This window comes from Palaemon carinicauda, chromosome 26, assembly GCF_036898095.1.
Source record: "Palaemon carinicauda isolate YSFRI2023 chromosome 26, ASM3689809v2, whole genome shotgun sequence".
Lineage (NCBI taxonomy): Eukaryota > Metazoa > Arthropoda > Malacostraca > Decapoda > Palaemonidae > Palaemon > Palaemon carinicauda.
Genome location: NC_090750.1, coordinates 73,510,069 through 73,531,306, shown reverse-complemented (window position 1 = coordinate 73,531,306; position 21,238 = coordinate 73,510,069). Strand labels below are relative to the sequence as shown.

Below are 21,238 nucleotides of genomic sequence, written 5' to 3'. Positions count from 1 at the left end.
ACTTTCTGATCCACTGAGATGTTGCCTTCAAGGACTCTGGTCCTTCAGAGATCAGGAGCAGACCTTCAGGTTTGGGATAGAGAAAGAGCCCTACGCCTGCTCCTAGACCTTGTCAAGCAACTCCTGCAATCTTTTCATGAAAAGAACCTGTGTGAGCACAGCATTTTCGACCACCAACAGCCCACTCCTTCTGGGATGAGGAGAGGGTGAGGGAAGCGCTGAGACAGGTATTTCCCCGCTACCAAGAGTAGGGGGGGTTCATTGTCTCTCCGCAACTATGCAGACACACTTCTGCCCTCCCCCTCCTCTCGACTCTGTGTAGTTCTCACTTTAACAGCCAACATCAATAAAAGCCATGGTCTTGCTGGCAGAGGTAGAAGCTATGTTGGAGAAGAACGAACTCGAAGTCGTTTGAAACAGATTTCCCGGATTCTACAGTCGACTCTTCCTTGTGGAAAAGGCAACGGGGTGCTGGAGACCGGTCACCGACCTCTTAAATCTGAACAAGTTTGTGTGCTAAACAAAGTTCAGGATAGAAACAGTGCGTTCTGTGGTATCTTGCATCTGAGAGGAAGACTTCATGATTTCAGTAGATCGGAAGGAGACGCACCTTCAAATGCCGGTTCGTTAGACCTCTCAAAAGTACCCTCACTTGCGAGGGATACAACATCCCCTTGATATATCTCGTTAATTGAATGATCCTGGCCTCCTTACGTATGCAATGAAGTCAAGGTTGAAATGGGATTCTTGCTTTTTTGTGGGTAATCTGGGAGAAGTCAAATCTCATATGAAGCAGAAGTTGGAGTAAAGTCCTTGGGCATGCTGATAGACTCAGCAGCAGTGAGTCTCTCCCACAAACGATTGCATCAGCAAGCTCAGGGAGGTTGTGTGACCTTTCTCTGTCCACGATAGTTGTTCCAGCTTAGCACTGGCAATGTCTCCTTGGTCTTTCCTCGTTGGTAAAGCTCGTTCCCCATGGCGACTCTACCAGGGATCTCTTTAATAGTTTCTGGAGAATCACTGAGTAGTCAACAAGGATCTCTCGGACTATCCTGTGCTAGTGAATCAGGATGTCCGGGATGAGCTGTGGTGGCTCGACGAGGACAACTTTCAGAATTGACCCTCTCGACTTCTCACCTCCGGATTTGCATCTGTTCTTGGACACATGGAAAGATGGGTAGGGAGCACACTTGGATGACTTGGTCATTTCATGAGGGTGGACCAAAGAGGGGAGGCATATGCTTGTCAACATCCTCGAGATGGAAGAACCCTTTCAAGGCTTAAAGGCACTCCTAGAAAATTTGATAAGGCACTAGGTATTGCTGATGAGCAACACAATTGTAGTGGCTTACATCAATGAGCATTGAGGCATAGTTTTGTGCCCCTTTTGCAAACGAATGCACACCTGGGTGGCGTTCCACGCCATAGAGGTGTCAGCAAGGTACATTCTGGGCAAGAGGATTGTGCTGGCAGACACTCTTAGCTACCGGGGACAGATTGTTGGAGCAAAGTGGTCCTTATATTCTCCAGTTATGGAAAGGCTTGTTGTTTTATGGGGCTCTCCGGTGATTGACCTGTTTGCCATGAAGCTCTCCTTGTTTTGCTCCTCCCATTTCTCAGCAATGGGCTGTGTTCCAAGATGCCTTCCAACACCCACGAGATCACCAGGATATTTACATCTTTTCACCATTCAGCCTGATTCAGCTGGTGATCAACAGTGTTGTTTACACCAGGAATCAGGGTGGCCCTGGAGGCTCCCAGATGGTCTCATGCTTAGTGGTATCCCAACCAGCTGGCTCTTCTGGTCAAAGTCCTGAGAGAGTTGCCCTTATGGCCCACTCCTTTCGAGCAAAGATTGTGGATTTCCTTGTCTTCCTTCGCTGAAAGAAGTGTCTCAGTTGCAGCCGTTGAAGGCTCTCACTTAGTCTTGAGTATGGGCTTTCGACTGAAGGATATAGACATTTTTGTTTCCTGTGAGTTTTTACGTTCGTGGCAAGCTTTGAGCAGTCTTGTCCACCTCAGGATCTCAGACCCCGGAGTGGTGGGACGTAACCTAGATCATCAAGGCTCTTACATGTACCTCGTTCATGCATTGAGGAGGTTATCAGATTGGGATCTGACTCTTAAGATTGTCTTGCTGCTGGCTTTACCGTCAGCAAGGAGACGTGCAAGATGCGCAGTCTCTTATATACTGTAGTTATTCATGCTCGTGTATGGAAGGAGGTCTCCATCAGTTTTGTGCCGGACTTGTGGAACAAGACTCGGAATCTGGCGGTGCATAACACCAGGTTCGAATTCTCCATTTCCTCCCTTTACAAGGTATCAGGTAGTGAGGAAGATGAGATGCTCTTGGATCCTGTGAGGATTCTGCGGTACCATCTGAAAAGGTCCCAACACTTCAAGCTGAGTGTAACAGACTTTTTGTTAGCACTGGCAGTTCCAAAAAAGAGGTGTCAAGGGACATGGTCTCTTTCTTGCTTCATAAGGTGCCAAGCAGGATCAGGGCTCACGAAAGTCACTGGTATTAGCCCGATGCTCGCTTTCATGAGAAATCTGTCGGTGGGTCAGGTGTTGAAGGTAGGTGTCTGGAATGGTAGATAACCTTCACATTCTTTTATTTGGTGAGAGTATACCCACAAGTCCCTTGACACCTTTGTGCTTGGACCTATGGTGGCTGCTCAAGCAGTTGTGTAACTAGCCCAGCTCCCCCATTGGACAAGAATGCATCTTGTCAATGACAACTTTTCAACATAAGTGGGGATTGAAAGGTAGAATAACTGGGTCTTCTCTTTCATTCCTCTTTCCCTCTCGTGGGGTCAGCGGTCGAGGCGTTACGTGCTGGTAAGTAGCTCTTTGGAACACCGTCCTTTGTTTCCAAATAATATATTTCCCCACCCCCCATGCGAGCTGTGGGAGACTAAATCTGATATCAAGGCATTAATCATGTACTTGGTATTTGATTCCGACTCCCCTTCTTGCGTATGGTTTCTCTTGACTTGATATGGTACAATTCATTGTATGACCCAGGTCCTGTCAGTTTCTCATCCTTATGATGAACAGATAGGGGGCAACAGTGTCCTTGTTTTGCTTCTCCACAGATCAAGCCTGGAACACCTCCAGGGAAGTTACGGAAGCTACCAGTTTTGGGTTCCAAGGGGGCTTCGAACCCTCTAAGCAGTTAGTATCCCTAATTATATGATGAGGTTTACAGTATATGAAGAGATTTAAAAAATAATTTGTATTTTTCCTAGCCATACAACCTGAGTCCTTCATTCTAACTTCCTTCAAACCACTCTGTAAGTCCTGGGCTGAAGCATCAAGTGTGAGTGATAGCTGACTGGAATGGGGGTGGGGTTTCTTGCTCCACACCCTCCTCAGTCGGATAACTGTTCGTTTTCCATTTCAATGACTGATCCAGCTCATGCCAAAGTAATCTTCCTAATTAAAGGACTCAGGTTTGTAGGGCCAGGAAAACTACAAATTACTTTTAAAAAAAATTTTGTCCAACTGATGTTACAATTACTGCATTCTTTATATCAATATTTTTTCTTCCTTTCTGTTCTTCAGTATTCATTGTGATAATTTTAGCATGGCAGTTAAGGGGGCTGTCTGATTTAAGGAATTCTTAACTCTTCTACCCGCTATGGACGTACTGGTACGTTTTACAAAACTCATCCCTTAACCCCCATGGACGTACTGGTACGTTGTTGCAAAAAGCTGGTATTTGCCTTTTTTTTTTTTTTTTTTTTTTTTTTTTTTTTTTTTTTTTTTGATAACTTTATGAGAAACTTCAGGCATTTTTCCAAATAATGAGACCAACTTGACCTCTCTATGACGAAAGTTAAGGCTGTCAGCGAAATCTAAAAAAAAAATATTGCAAAACGTGCTTGAAAAAGAAAAACGGCTGGGGGTTAAGGGTTGGAAAGTTCGAAATAGCATTGGGGGTAAAAGGGTTAAGTTAATCAGTAATTTGTCTGGTGGTGTATACTGATTACCATTATACAGTATATATTAGACCTTATATATTTTCAGCAATTATTTGTTTAGCAATTATTACTCCCCTTAGTTGTTCATCATTCTTATCATTGTGATTTTTCAATATTAAACTTACCCGATAATCATGTAGCTGTCAACTCCGTTGCCCGACAGAATTCTATGGAGGGATACGCCAGCTATCACAATACTAGAAGGGGGTGTATTTACCAGCGCCACCTGTGGCCAGGTACTCAAGTACTTCTTGTTGACACCTCCTCAATTATTCCTCTGTCGTGCTTCCGGCAAGACGTTCTGGGATACGCTTATGTTCTTGGAGTATTTTCACGACTTTGGTGAAGTATTTCTCTTTGATTTCGGCTGTCGCTTTACTGGAAACTTCTATATTAGCTTAGTTAGCTTTTGGAATTAATTTGATTAATTATGGTGACGAGAGAGTATGAACTCTCGTTCACCTTTCAATGGCCGACCCTTCCCTTAGACGGAAGTGTTGGTGTCTTAGAGAGTATAGACTCTCTTTCTTAATTTTGCTTAACAAAAGTTATAGATTTATTTTATATCTCTCCGCCTCTTATAGGCCTCTTCGATTAACTTCCTTTTATTATAAACTCATTAAAATTAATTTTTATATTTGTTTATATTCGACCTTCCTAATAGTAGGCGGTCTTTTACCGAAGTTAATAAACTTTGAGCCCGTCATTTCGGTTTTACCTGTTAACATATTATGCTATTTCCGCCACAGAGTTTGAAAGAATTTCTTTGATAGTCTCGTACTTTTTTCAAAGTTGAACTAACGTTTTGTTTTGTCTCTGCAGTTGTTGACGTTCAGAACGTTCAACTTGCACTCTATCGTTACGATAGAGAAAGAATGTTCACGGTTTCACGTTGCAGTAAGAGTAACCGTGTCTAGCGTTTTGTTCATTCTTTCTTAACTTATGGTTTTGATCCTAATAAAGGAACTTTTCAGTTTTTTCCTTTAACAATAATATGTTTTAACGATATATATGATTGGGCTCTTCTCTCAGGTTCTAAGTCAAGAGAGAGAGAGAGAGAGAGATAGAGACGGAGGGAGAAAGAGGATAAACGTTTCATTCAAGCCTGCCAGGCGTACGAGTAACGTCGTTATCGTTTTTGCTCTTCTCCCTAGTCTCTTTAGGGGAAGAAACTAAACGTTTCTAGAGTGATCTAGTGTTTAGTCTCTTTCCAGCCACTGAATTATCTTTCATTAGATTTTTCTGTTACATTGTAATTCTGTTTTCGCAATTACTAACTTTGAGAAAGGATAGAATTGCGTATTTCAGGTACAAACCACTTAAAGTTTCGAGTTCAGTGAAATAAGTGCAAACAGAAATCAAAGTTATAAGTGATTAGTGCGTGAGGGTACTTTTGTGCGCGCCAGTCGTCCTCCCAGTCCGGGACCTCTTGCAAGCTCCCAAGCCCAGGGGAGAAGCAATGTCGAAGGGCATAAGGGTTCAGCAGGCCTTGATCGGCGCACAGAAGTATCCTCGGTGGTTGTGGGCGTGTCTTACCGAGACCGTCACTCCCACCCGCAGACGATTGAGCCCTTATTTTGCTCGTCTGCAGAAGAGATTAGGGGAGAAAATAAAGGCAGAGTAACGCTGGTCTCAGGTCTCAAGACCTCTTAAACGTTAAGTCCAGACCTATGCCAGACGTACGAAGTTAAAGTTCACAACCCAAATGCAGTCATTGGGTTAGCTCTGACTCTCCTCAGTCATCAGTTGATTACACTCCGCCTAAGAGGAGTAAGGTTCTGCCGCAACAGATCTCTGCTGTTAAGGCTTTACCTCAGCAGACCTTAGTGTCTGCCGACCCCAAGTTGACTCTACTGCAGTCCATACAGTCACAACTTTCGGTCTTGATGCGTGAGTGTCGGGCTGAGAGTGTTGCGCCTCCGCCTCCGCCTACACTCCCCCCCGCCTATGATCGCTCCGCCTGATCGCAGTACCACCTGCCAGGCGTACGATGTTGTGAACTCTACTACAGTCCATGCAAGCACAGCTTTCGGACTTGATGCGTGAGTGTCGGGCTGAGAGTGTTGCTCCTCCGCCTCCGCCTACACTCCCTCCACCTACACTCGCTCCGCCTGATCGCAGTACCATCTGCCAGGCGTACGATGTTGTGGACTCTACTACAGTCCATGCAAGCACAGCTTTCGGACTTGATGCGTGAGTGTCGGGCTGAGAGTGTTGCTCCTCCGCCTCCGCCTACACTCCCTCCACCTACACTCGCTCCGCCTGATCGCAGTACCACCTGCCAGGCGTACGATGTTGTGGACTCTACTACAGTCCATGCAAGCACAGCTTTCGGACTTAATGCGTGAGTGTCGGGCTGAGAGTGTTACTCCTCCGCCTCCGCCTACACTCCCTCCGCCTACGCTCGCTCCGCCTGATCGCAGTACCACCTGCCAGGCGTACGATGTTGAGCCACGTGCTGAGTTTGCTGTTCCCTGTGGTGTTCAGCCTCCGCCTTCCTTAAGGCAACCTTTACAATGGGATCAGGAGGATTATACCTCTCTTCCTCCGCCTCCCCTTGCTGCTCCACCAGTGATGCAACACTCGGTTGAGGTACAACAACCTCTCCCGTCCATGAGTCAGTCTCCTCAGCTCTCGCTGCAGCGAGCTCATCCCTCCACAAGGCAAGCACCACAACACCTTAGCCTTGCGCCTCAGGAGCCTCAGCTTGCGAGACATTTACCTTGTTCTGCGCAGCCTCTTCCTCATCGCGCTCCGCTCACACCACAGGAACTGGAACTTGCTACTCCGCTTCCACCAACCGCTCAGCAAGCGCAACCCTTGGGTTCAACCACTCATGCTAGGAGTCAGCCTCCTCCACCCATGCGCCTTCCTTCTGCTTGTCTTTTATTCAGCCTTTGCAGACTGAGCCTCAGGTGTTCCCTCAACGGAGTCTTGAAGAGGAAACCACAACTATTGTTGTTCCAGCTCGTTCTGACTCTGCTGTTCAGCATACCTTACCTCCATTTTCATACCATGGTTTAAACCCCATGCAAGCATGCATAAAGCACTCTAGCACTGGTCATGGAATTTCTGAGAAATGTTAAACGCCATGCACACGCTCTGCTTTCCTTACAGCAGGCTCTGCTTACAGCAGGCTCTGCTTACTACATGCTCAGCATACAGCATGCTCTGCATTCAGCATGCTCTGCATACAACATGCTCTGCATACAGCATGCTCTGCATTCAGCATGCTCTGCATACAACATGCTCTACATACAGCATGCTCTGCATACAGCATACTCTGCATTCATCATGCTCTGCATACCTTACCGCATGCTTCTCAACACATCTTGGGTTGTTGCCAACTCACTAGACTGTCAAGCAGTTTCATAACGTTGCCTTCTAGTCTGCTGCTTTTGCACCAGTGAACCCTCACTCAGAGAACTTAGCTTTTCTAGGATAAGGTCCCTGTAGATGAGAAAGTTCTTTTCTCCCTCCTTCTGATATTCCCTTGAGGACTCTGTCATTTGGAGGGAGCCTTTAGCTGCATAACCTCTTATGGACTTTTATTTAAGCATAACATGCTTACAGGGAAGGTAATGGTTCCACTTCAGTCGCTAATCCCGTCTGTTACCACACCTGCTCCCATAGACCTTGAGCTGTGTTGCATGTCATGCAGTCCAAGCTTAGTCCTTGTTAGAGGATTTTTTGTTTACGGAGTCAATGTGTCACGGGGAAGACGTTCAACAACCAACAGAAGTGACTTGTTGTGACGCAGTGCGGCAACCTCAGCAACCCGTTAAGGAGTTGTCTGTACGACCCAGACAGTCTAGACAGATTCGGGTTGTCACTGTACTTCCTCGCTTGCCCATGATTGACAGTTTACAGACTGTGCAGCAGTATCATGATCTTGTGTCCGGCTCCGTCAGACGACTGGCTTTTAAGAGCTCCCACAAGTCGTCGCTGTCTGGAGATTTTCAAATGGACTATGGATCTGACCAAGGAACTGGGCCTCCTGGTCAATTTTGAGGAGTCTCAGCTCGTTCCATCCCAGACCATTGTCTCCTTGGGTATGGATCTTCAGAGTCGAGCTTTTCGGACTTGTCCGTCGGCCCCAAGGATCTTCCAAGCCCTAGAATGCATCCAGAGCATGCTGAGAAGGAACCGATGCTTAGTCAGGCAGTGGATGAGTCTAACAGGGACACTTTCATCGCTGGCCCTGTTCATCGAGTTAGGGAGACTCCACCTCCGCCCCCTTCAGTATCATCTAGCTGCTCACTGGATAAAGGACATGACGCTAGAGACGGTCTCAGTTCCTGTTTCCGAAGAGATGAGGTCTACTCTAACGTGGTGGAAGAACAGCATTCTTCTCAAGGAAGGTCTACCATTGGCTGTTCAGACCCCCGACCACCGTCTCTTCTCGGACGCATCGGACACGGGCTGGGGTGCGACACTGGACGGACAGGAATGCTCGGGAACATGGAATCAGGAGCAAAGGACACTTCACATCTGTTGCAAGGAGTTGTTGGCAGTTCATCTGGCCTTGATAAACTTCAAGTCCCTCCAGCTAAACAAGGTGGTGGAGGTGAACTCCGACAACACCACAGCCTTGGCTTACATCTCCAAGCAGGGAGGGACTCATTCGAGGAAGTTGTTCGAGATCGCAAGGGACCTCCTCATTTGGTCAAAAGATCGAAAGCTCACGCTGGTAACGAGGCTCATTCAGGGCGATATGAATGTCATGGCAGATCGCCTCAGCCGGAAGGGTCAGGTCTTCCCCACAGAGTGGACCCTTCACAAGAATGTTTGCAGCAGACTTTGGGCCCTGTGGGGTCAGCCAACCATAGATCTATTCGCTACCTCGATGACCAAGAGGCTCCTCTTGTATTGTTCTCCGATTCCAGACCCAGCAGCAGTTCGCGTGGATGCCTTTCTGCTGGATTGGTCCCATCTCGACCTGTATGCATTCCCGCCGTTCAAGATTGTCAACAGGGTACTTCAGAAGTTCGCCTCTCACAAAGGGACACGGCTGACGTTGGTTGCTCCCCTCTGGCCCGCGAGAGAATGGTTCACCGAGGTACTGCAATGGCTGGTCGACGTTCCCAGGACTCTTCCTCTAAGAGTGGACCTTCTGCGTCAACCTCACGTAAAGAAGGTACACCCAAACCTCCACGCTCTTCGTCTGACTGCCTTCAGACTATCGAAAGACTCTCAAGAGCTAGAGGCTTTTCGAAGGAGGCAGCCAGAGCGATTGCCAGAGCAAGGACGACATCCACTCTCAGAGTCTATCAGTCTAAATGGGAAGTCTTCCGAAGCTGGTGCAAGGCCAATGCAGTTTCCTCAACCAGTACCACTGTAACCCAGATTGCTGACTTCCTGTTACATCTAAGGAACGTAAGATCCCTATCAGCTCCTACGATCAAGGGTTACAGAAGTATGTTGGCAGCGGTTTTCCGCCACAGAGGCTTGGATCTTTCCTCCAACAAAGATCTACAGGACCTCCTTAGGTCTTTTGAGACCTCAAAGGAACGTCGGTTGTCCACTCCAGGCTGGAATCTAGACGTGGTCCTAAGGTTCCTAATGTCATCAGGATTTGAACCGCTCCAATCAGCCTCTTTTAAGGACCTCACATTAAAAACTCTTTTCCTCGTGTGCTTAGCAACAGGTAAAAGAGTAAGTGAGATCCACGCCTTCAGCAGGAACATAGGTTTCACATCTGAAACGGCTACATGTTCCTTGCAGCTCGGTTTTTTGGCTAAAAACGAGCTTCCTTCCCGTCCTTGGCCTAAGTCGTTCGAGATCCCAAGCCTGTCCAACATGGTGGGGAACGAACTGGAGAGAGTACTTTGCCCAGTTAGAGCTCTTAAGTACTATCTAAGAAGGTCAAAACCATTACGAGGACAATCAGAAGCCTTATGGTGTGCTATCAAGAAGCCTTCTCTACCAATGTCTAAGAACGCAGTTTCTTACTACATCAGGCTTCTGATTAGAGAAGCAAATTCTCATCTGAAGGAAGAAGACCTTGCTTTGCTGAAGGTAAGGACACATGAAGTGAGAGCTGTGGCTACTTCAGTGGCCTTCAAACAGAACCGTTCTCTGCAGAGTGTTATGGATGCAACCTATTGGAGAAGCAAGTCAGTGTTCGCATCATTCTATCTCAAAGATGTCCAGTCTCTTTACGAGTACTGCTACACCCTGGGACCATTCGTAGCAACGAATGCAGTAGTAGGCGAGGGCTCAGCCACTACATTCCCATAATCCCATAACTTTTTAACCTTTCTCTTGAATACTTTTTATGGGTTGTACGGTCGGCTAAGAAGCCTTCCACATCCTTGTTGATTTGGCGGGTGGTCAATTCTTTCTTGAGAAGCGCCGAGGTTAAAGGTTGTGATGAGGTCCTTTAGTATGGGTTGCAGCCCTGTATACTTTAGCACCTTTGAGTTGATTCAGCCTCCCAAGAGGAACGCTGCGCTCAGTAAGGAAGACGATCTTATTAAAGGCAGAGTAACGGTTCAAGTCGACTTCCTTACCAGGTACTTATTATTTCATTGTTATTGTGGATAACTGATTATATGAAGTACGGGATACTTAGCTATCCTTTAGTCTTGTACACTGGTTTTTCACCCACCCCCCTGGGTGTGAATCAGCTACATGATTATCGGGTAAGTTTAATATTGAAAAATGTTATTTTTATTAATAAAATAAATTTTTGAATATACTTACCCGATAATCATGATTTAATCGACCCTCCCTTCCTCCCCATAGAGAACCAGTGGACCGAGGAATAATTGAGGAGGTGTCAACAAGAAGTACTTGAGTACCTGGCCACAGGTGGCGCTGGTAAATACACCCCCTTCTAGTATTGTGATAGCTGGCGTATCCCTCCATAGAATTCTGTCGGGCAACGGAGTTGACAGCTACATGATTATCGGGTAAGTATATTCAAAAATTTATTTTATTAATAAAAATAACATTTTTATTCATATCCTGCATAAGTCGGAATCTCTTGTCCTTTATCACAGAAACACACAACAGGCTTTCTGTCTTACAGTAGTTTTTAGGTAGGCGCAGTGTAATCCTATCTTTTCTATATTCTTCCTTCAGTCTAGATCTTATTGTTTTTTCAGTTGGTAGATCACCATCAGATCCTTCAAATATTTCATTGAAAGAAAGTTGGCATTCTTCTCGATTTGCCACCAAGGTAAGTTGAAGCATGAGCCTTTGCCTCTGAAACTGTAGCATCTTGGAGATGTCCACATTTCATCTTGGAAGGTGTTTGGTAGAATATTTTCCGGCAGGTTGAACGGTACGTAGCCCCTGCAACAACTAAATTGCTACATTAACAATGCGAGTATTTATTCTCTCGGGCCACTCGTTGATTCTCTTATCACCGGCTTCCAAATATTATATGTCATGGTTAGCCTCAACACTTGCTCAATTTCACACTCACCTGAAAAGTTTTGGTTTTTGTATTTAAAATTCATGCGAATGGTTATGTCCACAAAAAGACATTCACGAAGGAAATTGAAATCTGGTACTATGCATTTAAGAAGTATTTTAGCTCCCAGATAATTTTGCTATCTATACTGGGAAGCATCTGCACCTGTTTCTTTGGCACACTTATTTTTCATGCACTTTGCTTTCACAAACTTTAACTGAGAATGTTTTTAAATTTTCTCTTTAATGCTGTAATCTATCACACTTCAATGCTGTAATCTATTCACACTTTTATCTTCAACTTCATATGTTAATACTTTAAGGAAGTATTCCTCCTTAAGTAATCATTTTACTATGTATAATAATTCCTATGAACCACCCATGATATTCCTATTGTTTCTCTCCCAAAATTCAGTTTATATCTGTGCTTATCCAAAAACTTTTTAAAGAAAAAATTAATTTTTTATTTCCTTCCAATAAACTTAAGCCTCTAGTACTGTACAGTAGTTAAGACAATCTAGCTGGTAATGGCATTAAAAGCTTGACCATGTCGTACTATCATTTGTTTCTGTGTCGTTCTCAGTGTGGGAAATAGTGAGAAAAAGTACAGTACAGTAATGATAATAACCAGTAATAAAGGATATAATGAATAATAAAGTGTGAATAAAAAAAAAATTAAAAGCAAACAGGAAAGGAGGAAGAATGTAAGGTAAACTATTACTGTAAAGGTATATTTTACCAAATGTTGATTCAAGTCTTGTTTTCTTCATTCTAGTTTTTTTAAACTAAGATGCTTGTAAATTATTATACAGGAAGGTGTCAAATATTATTAAAGGGAAATGATAAACTGAAAGGACTTGAATAAAAATGATGAAAGGAAGGAAAATTAATTAAAGGGGTGATAGGTTAAAATTTAATGTAAAGATTCTAGGATACTGGGTGTAACGTTATTCTAGGAAGAGAGACAAGAATGTCTGGCCCTTTTTTTCTCTCTTCTTCCCCTCCTTGCCGATATTTGCTGGATTGGATGTCGATGGAGGTAAGCTTCTGTCCTGAGCAAATTTCTATTCATGTAATATAGAAGTATCTTGTTTAAAGGCCACTCTTGAATGGCAGAAGCAAGGGTCAGTGACATTGTTCTAGCAAGTAGGACAAATGATCTAGAGACTGACCATATAGGCCTGTACATATGATCAGTGCTCAAGCACCCTAGCCACCCAAGCTAGGATGAGGGAGGGCCAGGCAATGGCTGCTGATGTTTCAGCAGGTAGACAGACCTATAGGCTCTCCTAACCCCCCATCCTTTGTCACAAGGATGGTGAAGTTGCAGACACTAAAGGAACTAATGAGTTTGAGCCAGACTTGAACCCTAGTCTGGTGATCATCAGGCAGATACGTTAACCAATAGGCCACAACAACTCTATCCTCTTTGTAAGGGGAGGATGGACACATTGTATAGCCTACAACCCATTTCTTTAAATTGAAAACATATTTTAGACATCATATCCTCTTTAGGATATACGTTCCTCCGTGTGTGTCTGTCTTTCCGACAGAAACCTAGCTTATCCCCTGGGTTTCTCTGGTTGTTATGAGGTGGATAGGAGTCAACACTTCAGTATTATTTTTATTACTTGCTAAGCTACAACCCTAGTTGGAAAAGCAGGATGCTGTAAGCCTAGAGGTCCCAACAGGGAAAATAGCCCGGTGAGGAAAGGAAACAAGGAAAAATAAAATATTTTAAGAACAGTAACAACATAAAAATACATATTTATATAAACTATAAAATTTTAACCAAATAAGAGGAAGAGAAATTAAATAGAATAGTGTGCCCAAATTTAGGTAGGTTTTGTTATTTTTTCTAAAGGTGTAGATTTGATTAATAGCAATATTTTCTGGTTGAGGATACTGTAGTGTTGCATAAAAATCACAATTAAACGAATTCATAATTTCATTGCCGAGTTACAACCGGGATACCCCTCCTTCTCCCTTTCATTCTTGCTTTGGTGTTGACAGTAGGCTGTTCCTTTTACCTTCCTGCAACTTTTCACCAATAGCGAGTCTTATTAATTCCATGTTTTTAGGAGATTCTAGTATTCAAAGAACGTTTATAATAACATGTTTTTCTTATGTTTAGTGAAACTTATCCCAATTTGTTGTAAAATATGTGAAAAGTTACAAAATTATGTAGCGTACATCCGAGAGCAAGCTCCTGTTGACTTTGGCAGGTGTTGTTAAATTTAGACTTGCCTTCACAATACTTTATAATCTCTTTACTGTATTTGTTAACATTATTTATTGACAAAACATATATCTAAGGGAGAAATTTAGGTTAGTAAATAAGTTTTGATTCACATTATTTGGTAATTATTCAAAAACGATGCTATTCGGACAAAAATACCTTCAACCAATCAACAAGTAGGAAACTTTTCCGAGCTAAAAGGGCACCCATGCGTGTCGGTGCAAATCTGTCTTTTTAAAGAAAATTGAGTATAGAGTGTTTCATTACTACACTAAAGGCCTAAGACTGTTGGAAGGAAAGAAAACAGGAAAGATTTTAGTTTTAGGGATAAGCTTTGTTATGAACAGAGCTTCCTGAGTGAAAAGATATAAATATCAGGTGAGTTTAGAAATAGAATTTTATTAATGTTCCATATTTATTCACAGAGAAGGAATTAAGACAGGTTAACTGTTCTTGGTCATAGCTTCTGGATCCAAAGGTAAAGTTACCGTTAGTTGGTAACAAAATCCTTCAAAATAACATACCTGTATACCAGACTATTTCCTATGTAATATTAGGTAACTGAAGGATACCAGAAAATGTGAACATTTTAACACATTTGGTATTGAAATGATACATATTACAAAAAACATATCTATTTAGATTATTTTTTATACAATCACATTTTATCCTGAAGTGAGTTCCAAGACAATTATGCACATAAGATTGGTTTTGGCTTCTTATTCCCAGGATTATAGGTAAATCCAGTGTGTTGGATTGGGTTGCAAAATCAGTACAGTGTGTACATTACATATTCGATAAGGAAAAATAAAAACTCTATCCCTACTTTCCAAGATTTTTTCTTTATTGGACAGTTTTTCTTCCTCAGTTGACTGATGCTTCAGAGCAACTGCCCTTTAATAATTTTCTGGCATTGTGATATGTACACTCAATCCAAAAACTATCAGTGTACATTATGGTCGAACATCTGAAAATAATTTGTGAGATCTGTGATTTTTTGGGACTGTTGGTCGACACAAATTTCGGTGCTACTGTAGTGTGATTCCTACCATCAGGATTCTACTATAGTGTGATTCCTACCCTAATTTTTGGGTATGAGGTGATTCCTACCAAAGGAGGATATATAAAACATACTTCTTGACATTATTTTAATCTATTCTATTCTATAAAACATGCTGGAAAATCTATAAAAAGCACTTTAGTATAGGTTAGGTTAGGTTAGGTAAAATGGTCGTTTTGTTTACACTGTGCTTATTTAGTTGGTTTGGTAAGGCTTAATTGAGGTGTTACTCTTGTAATAACACCTTGGAAGGGGAATATTAATATATTTGGTTGTTTGCTTGGTAGGAATTGCCCTATAGTAGATTTGAATCCCCATATTGAGGTAGGAACAGAAAATGAGGGTAGGAATCATGCTATAGTAGCACCCAAATTTCCTTACCCAATATTTATCATCACTGGTCTTAAAGTGTTCAACTGAAACTATGCACCAATAGTTTTAGAGTCCTGTGCTAAGAATTGGGTTAGGTTGTGCTTCGGACAGTGGAAACTTATTGGAATGTCAGTCATCTATTTGTAGTAGGCTTTAGTAGTTCGTCTTTATTCAATACTTCAGCCTGATAGTTTTTGACAAGATCTTTTTAGAAAAGAGGTAATAGTGGTTGAGGAAATTGTTTTTCCACCAGGAGACTGACCAATACTATATCCCACAAGATGTACTGTTGTACACTCCACATTCGAGTTTTAGATATTCCAAAAGACTTGCTCTTAATTCATTTTACTCAATTCAATCCAGTTATTTTTTTATTACGAGTCATTTCTCATTTGTAGTTTGGTTTTTGGAATTTGTATAATCCAGTCATTTAAATGATTCCTTTTAAAATTGGCTCTTTTACAAATTCAGGAAAACAAAACTAGATACTAGTTTGATGTTTTCATAAGGATGAGGTTTTGATAAATAGATTGTTTTCAGTTATTACACTAAAACGTTTTTCCTTTCTCTTAATTTCAGATCTTTATCTTTACACAGTTATTAAGAATAACATTCTGCTTTCAAAGGACAACTGATGCTTCTGTGATTATCTAATTACATACAGTTTCACTGCATTTGCATGGTATGAAAAATTGATCCAATTTTGGAAAGTTTTATGGTGCATCAAATCATGATCGCTGTCGGTTTTGTGTGGGGATTCTGTGTGTATTTTGATTTATTGAATTCTGGGTTTAACGAGTGTATGTATTTTGAATGATTTATAAATGTGCAAATGAGAAATTAACAAAAAAAATAGTTGGTTTTCTCACATGGTGTGTTTCTGTTTTAATTAATTTTTGTTATGGTGCAAATTGGAATGATTAACAATACATAGATAAAAATATATTGGACTGTATATGATACTTTAAGGTGTACTAACTATATACCTCATCTAACAAAATAACAACATCACAGACTTTAATATAAAATCAGTTTGAAAATACAGTAAACCTGTTTTAACATAGATTTAAAACAATATTGAATGGACTTTAAAATACTGTTTTGCATGTAAAAATACTGTAAAAACTAGGTGAATGCAATGCATTCTTAACCGGCACAGTATGTATATTTGAATGAGCTCTTCCCATTCAAGGGCTCAAACTCACAAACGAGTGGAAACTAATTATTCTTCGATCTTAGTCCTGCTTAGTTCTGATGATTGATCATCTTTTTTTCAATATTAATCTTACCCGATGATCATGTAGCTGTCAACTCCGTTGCCCGACAGAAATCTACGGTCGGGATACGCCAGCGATCGCTATCCAGGTGGGGGTGTACTCAACAGCGCCATCTGTGGTCAGGTACTCAAGTACTTCTTGTCAACAAGAACTCAATTTTTCCTCTGTCGTGCCGCCGGCAAGACCTACTTGGATACGCTGTTGATTTTGGAGTCTTTTGTTCACGATTTGGTGATGTATTTGCTCTAAAGTTTAGCCTTCGCTGTTCAGGAAGCTTTATCCTTAGCTTAGCAAGCTTTTGGAATTAATTTGATTTATTGGTTAACGAACTTTGCTTAATTTTGGAATTCCCCCTTGACTACTACTAAATTCAAGATGTCTGACCATTCCCAAGTTCCTAAATACAGGCAGTGTAGTGTTAGGACTTGTACTAGGCGTCTTCCGAAGGCCTCTATAGATCCTCACACCGTATGTTCCAATTGTAGGGGTAAATCCTGTCAATTGGAAGATCGATGTGGGGAATGTGCTGGGCTTTCGGAATTCGATTTTAACGAATTCCTTAGATATGCACGTAGGTTAGAGAAGGAGAGAGATAGGAGGAGTTCTTCTCGCTCTGTGGATTTTTCCTCTCCCCATGCCCCTCAACCTTTTCCTTCCCCTGTGGTGGTGACTCCCGAACCTGCTACGAGTGCTCAGCCTGCAATGGCTGATATGTTGCGTGCCATTCAGGCTCTCGGTGAGAAGGTGGAGTCGTTGGTTAGTGACCGCAATCAGCTCTTGGCAGATGTCAGAGAGCTGAAAGCGAAGAGTGCAGTGGGAAGTGTTAGTGCTAGTGATGTGCATAGTGTCAGTGTCAGTGTTGCGCATGAGGGTACATCTGTGCGTGCCAGTCGTCCTCCCAGTTCGGGACCTCTTGCAAGCTCCCAAGCCCAGGGGAGAAGCAATGTCGAAGGACCAAAGGGTTCGGCAGGCCTTGATCGGCGCACAGATGTATCCTCAGTGGTTGCGGACGTATCTGTTAAGGATCGTCCCATCCACATACAGACGAATGAGCCCTTACATTCCTCGTCTGTGGAAGAAGTTTCCAGGAGGAAACGGTGGACCAAGGTCTCACGACCGCTCAAACGTAAGGTCCCTTCCGAGTAGTCCAACGGCCCAGGTGTAGCCACTGGGTCAGTTCGGACTCGCCACAGTCATCTGATGACTGCACACCTCCCAAGAGAGGTAGAGTGGTCCCTCAACAGGCTACTGCTCCGTCTGTGGTTGCTCCAACCACAGTAGACCCTAAGTGGTCCATGCTGCAGACTATGCAGTCTCAGCTTGGGGCATTCATGCAGGAGTATCATGCCGAGAAGGTTAACACCTCTCCTGTTAACCTACAACCCGCAGAGGTTGTGCGCTCAGCAGATACTGCGGCTGCCTGCTCCCACACCCCACCTGTGAGAGCTCCTCCACCGATGCGCAGTCCTCCCTGCCAGACGCATGTTCTTGCTGCACCATCTGCTAACATGCGTGAGCTGCCGCATCAGGAGTTGCCGGGTTCCAGCACTATGCGGCATTCTCCTCAGCCCATGCAGCATGCTCTGCAGACCTTACAGCATACTCCGCATACCATGCAGCATGAGCCGCATACCTTACAGCATGCTCTGCATACCATACCGCATGCTCCTCAGCCCACCGCAGACCCTCCCACACACCAGCCCTCTGCTTTTGTTGTTGCCAGCTCGCAGACTGTCCAGCAGAGGCATGATGTTGGATCCGCAGGTACGCATGCACCCGTTCTGCAGGATTCAGCCGTTCAGCTTGCTGCTCTGCCTTTGCCACTCACAACTCAACTTTCGGATGATGATGTATCGGATGATGAAGCTGCTCATCTGGATGAACCTCACTGATGTTGAAGGACACAAGTCTTCGCCACCCTCCTTAGACTTTCGCAAAGTCCTTGCTTTGTTCAGGGACTTGTATCCTGAGCATTTTGTGTCTGCAACCCCTCGTTCTCCTCCCTCCGAGTTTGCTCTGGGCATGCAGTCTGCTGCGCCTGCCTTCACCAAGCTTGTTCTCGCCAGATCATCTAGGAGAGCTTTGAGGGTTATGGGGGACTGGTTGCATTCCAAGAAGCAACTGGGAAGGACCTCTTTTGTGTTTCCTCCTCCCAAGCTTGCTTCTAAGTCGAGCGTCTGGTATGCCACGGGAGAGGAACCTGGCTTGGGGGTTCCTGCCTCTGCCCAGGCCGACTTCTCAAGTCTGGTTGACTCTCCCCGCAGGTTGGCTATGAGACGTTCGAAGATCTGCTGGTCCTTTTCCGATCTAGATCATCTGTTGAAGGGAGTCTTTCGTGCCTTCGAGATATTCAACTTCCTCGATTGGTGTTTGGGAGCCTTAAGCAGGAAGACTTCCCCTTCAGATAAGGACTCGGCCATGCTGATCATGTCTAGCATGGACAAGGCAATTCGGGATGGGTCTGGTGAACTTGCGGCTTCATATGTATCAGGAGTCCTCAAGAAGAGAGAACATCTTTGCTCCTTCTTATCTGCTGGTATCACTCCTTGCCAGAAGTCGGAGTTGTTGTTTGCTCCTCTCTCCAAGTGTCTGTTTCCGGAGGAGTTGATTAAGGGGATGGCTGCCTCACTTATCCAGAAGGATACTCATGATCTGATGGCTTCTTCTGCACGTAAGGCTAAAACCTTACCTTCCGTGCCTAGACCCTTCCGCCCTGCAGCAGTTGATACACCTGCTTCTAGGTTCATCCCGCCCTTTCGTGGCAGAACCTCCAGCAGAGGAGGTACCCGTGCAGACAGTCACCGTGGCAAGTCCAAGAAGGGTTCCAAGTCCGCAAAAGGCAAGTTTTGACTGCCCTCCTCTCCAGACAGCAGTAGGAGCCAGACTCAAGACCTTCTGGCAAGCTTGGGAGAGCAGAGGTGCAGACGCTCAGTCTGTGAAGTGGCTAAGGGAGGGATACAGAATTCCGTTCTGCCGCAATCCCCCTCTAGCTACATCTCCCATCAACCTCTCTCCCAACTACAAGGAGAAGGACAAGAGGCTAGCGTTGCAACAAGAGGTGTCGCTCTTGCTACAAAAGGAAGCAGTGGTCATAGTCCGGGATCATCAATCCCCGGGCTTTTACAACCGTCTCTTCCTGGTAGCCAAGAAGACAGGAGGTTGGAGACCGGTGCTGGACGTCAGTGCTCTCAATGCTTTTGTCACCAAGCAGACGTTCACGATGGAGACGACGAAGTCGGTCCTAGCAGCGGTCAGGCAGGAGGACTGGATGGTCTCGTTAGACCTGAAAGACGCATACTTTCACGTCCCCATCCATCCAGACTCCCAACCTTTTCTAAGATTCGTCTTTGGAAAGGTTGTGTACCAGTTCCAAGCCCTGTGCTTTGGCCTAAGCACGGCACCTCTTGTGTTTACCAGACTGATGAGGAATATTGCGAAATTCCTTCACTTGGCAGACATCAGAGCCTCCCTCTATTTAGACGATTGGCTTTTAAGAGCTCCCACAAGTCGTCGCTGTCTGGAGAATCTCAGATGGACTATGGATCTGACCAAGGAACTGGGCCTCCTGGTCAATTTAGAGAAGTCCCAGCTCTTCCCATCCCAGACCATTGTCTACCTGGGTATGGAGATTCAGAGTCGAGCTTTTCGGGCTTTTCCGTCGGCCCCAAGGATCAACCAAGCCCTAGAATGCATCCAGAGCATGCTGAGAAGGAACCGATGCTCAGTCAGGCAGTGGATGAGTCTAACAGGGACACTTTCATCGCTGGCCCTGTTCATCGAGTTAGGGAGACTCCACCTCCGCCCCCTTCAGTATCATCTAGCTGCTCACTGGATAAAGGACTTGACGCTAGAGACAGTCTCAGTTCCTGTTTCCGAAGAGATGAGGTCTACTCTAACGTGGTGGAAGAACAGCATTCTTCTCAAGGAAGGTCTACCTTTGGCTGTTCAGACCCCTGACCACCGTCTCTTCTCGGACGCATCAGACACGGGCTGGGGTGCGACATTGGACGGACAGGAATGCTCGGGAACATGGAATCAGGAGCAAAGGACACTTCACATCAATTGCAAGGAGTTGTTGGCGGTTCATCTGGCCTTGATAAACTTCAAGTCCCTCCAGCTAAACAAGGTGGTGGAGGTGAACTCCGACAACACCACAGCCTTGGCTTACATCTCCAAGCAGGGAGGGACTCATTCGAGGAAGTTGTTCGAGATCGCAAGGGATCTCCTCATTTGGTCAAAAGATCGAAAGCTCACGCTGGTAACGAGGTTCATTCAGGGCGATATGAATGTCATGGCAGATCGCCTCAGCCGGAAGGGTCAGGTCATCCCCACAGAGTGGACCCTTCACAAGAATGTTTGCAGCAGACTTTGGGCCCTGTGGGGTCAGCCAACCATAGATCTGTTCGCTACCTCGATGACCAAGAGGCTCCCGTTGTATTGTTCTCCGATTCCAGACCCAGCAGCAGTTCACGTGGATGCCTTTCTTCTGGATTGGTCCCATCTCGACCTGTATGCATTCCCGCCGTTCAAGATTGTCAACAGGGTACTTCAGAAGTTCGCCTCTCACAAAGGGACACGGCTGACGTTGGTTGCTCCCCTATGGCCCGCGAGAGAATGGTTCACAGAGTTACTGCAATGGCTGGTCGACGTTCCCAGGACTCTTCCTCTAAGAGTGGACCTTCTGCGTCAACCTCACGTAAAGAAGGTACACCCAAACCTCCACGCTCTTCGTCTGACTGCCTTCAGACTATCGAAAGACTCTCAAGAGCTAGAGGCTTTTCGAAGGAGGCAGCCAGAGCGATTGCCAGAGCAAGGAGGACATCCACTCTCAGAGTCTATCAGTCTAAATGGGAAGTCTTCCGAAGCTGGTGCAAGGCCAATGCAG

The 21,238-nt window shown here is 44.5% G+C and overlaps 1 protein-coding gene across 5 annotated transcripts in view; it reads left to right on the top strand.

Moving 5' to 3' along the window:
• The window catches only part of LOC137619582 (deubiquitinase DESI2-like), a 71,342-nt gene that overhangs the window by 12,024 nt on the left and 38,080 nt on the right, over nt 1-21,238 (top strand). For 2 of the 5 annotated variants that reach the window (XM_068349747.1, XM_068349744.1), the window contains exon 2: nt 15,656-15,758. The exons of 2 other annotated variants lie outside the window; for them this stretch is intronic. The gene's annotated coding sequence lies outside the window, so the exon portion shown is untranslated. Of the gene's footprint in view, nt 1-11,095; nt 11,170-15,655; nt 15,759-21,238 lie in introns of all 5 variants that reach the window. One more of the 5 variants, XM_068349745.1, reaches the window with a different exon arrangement.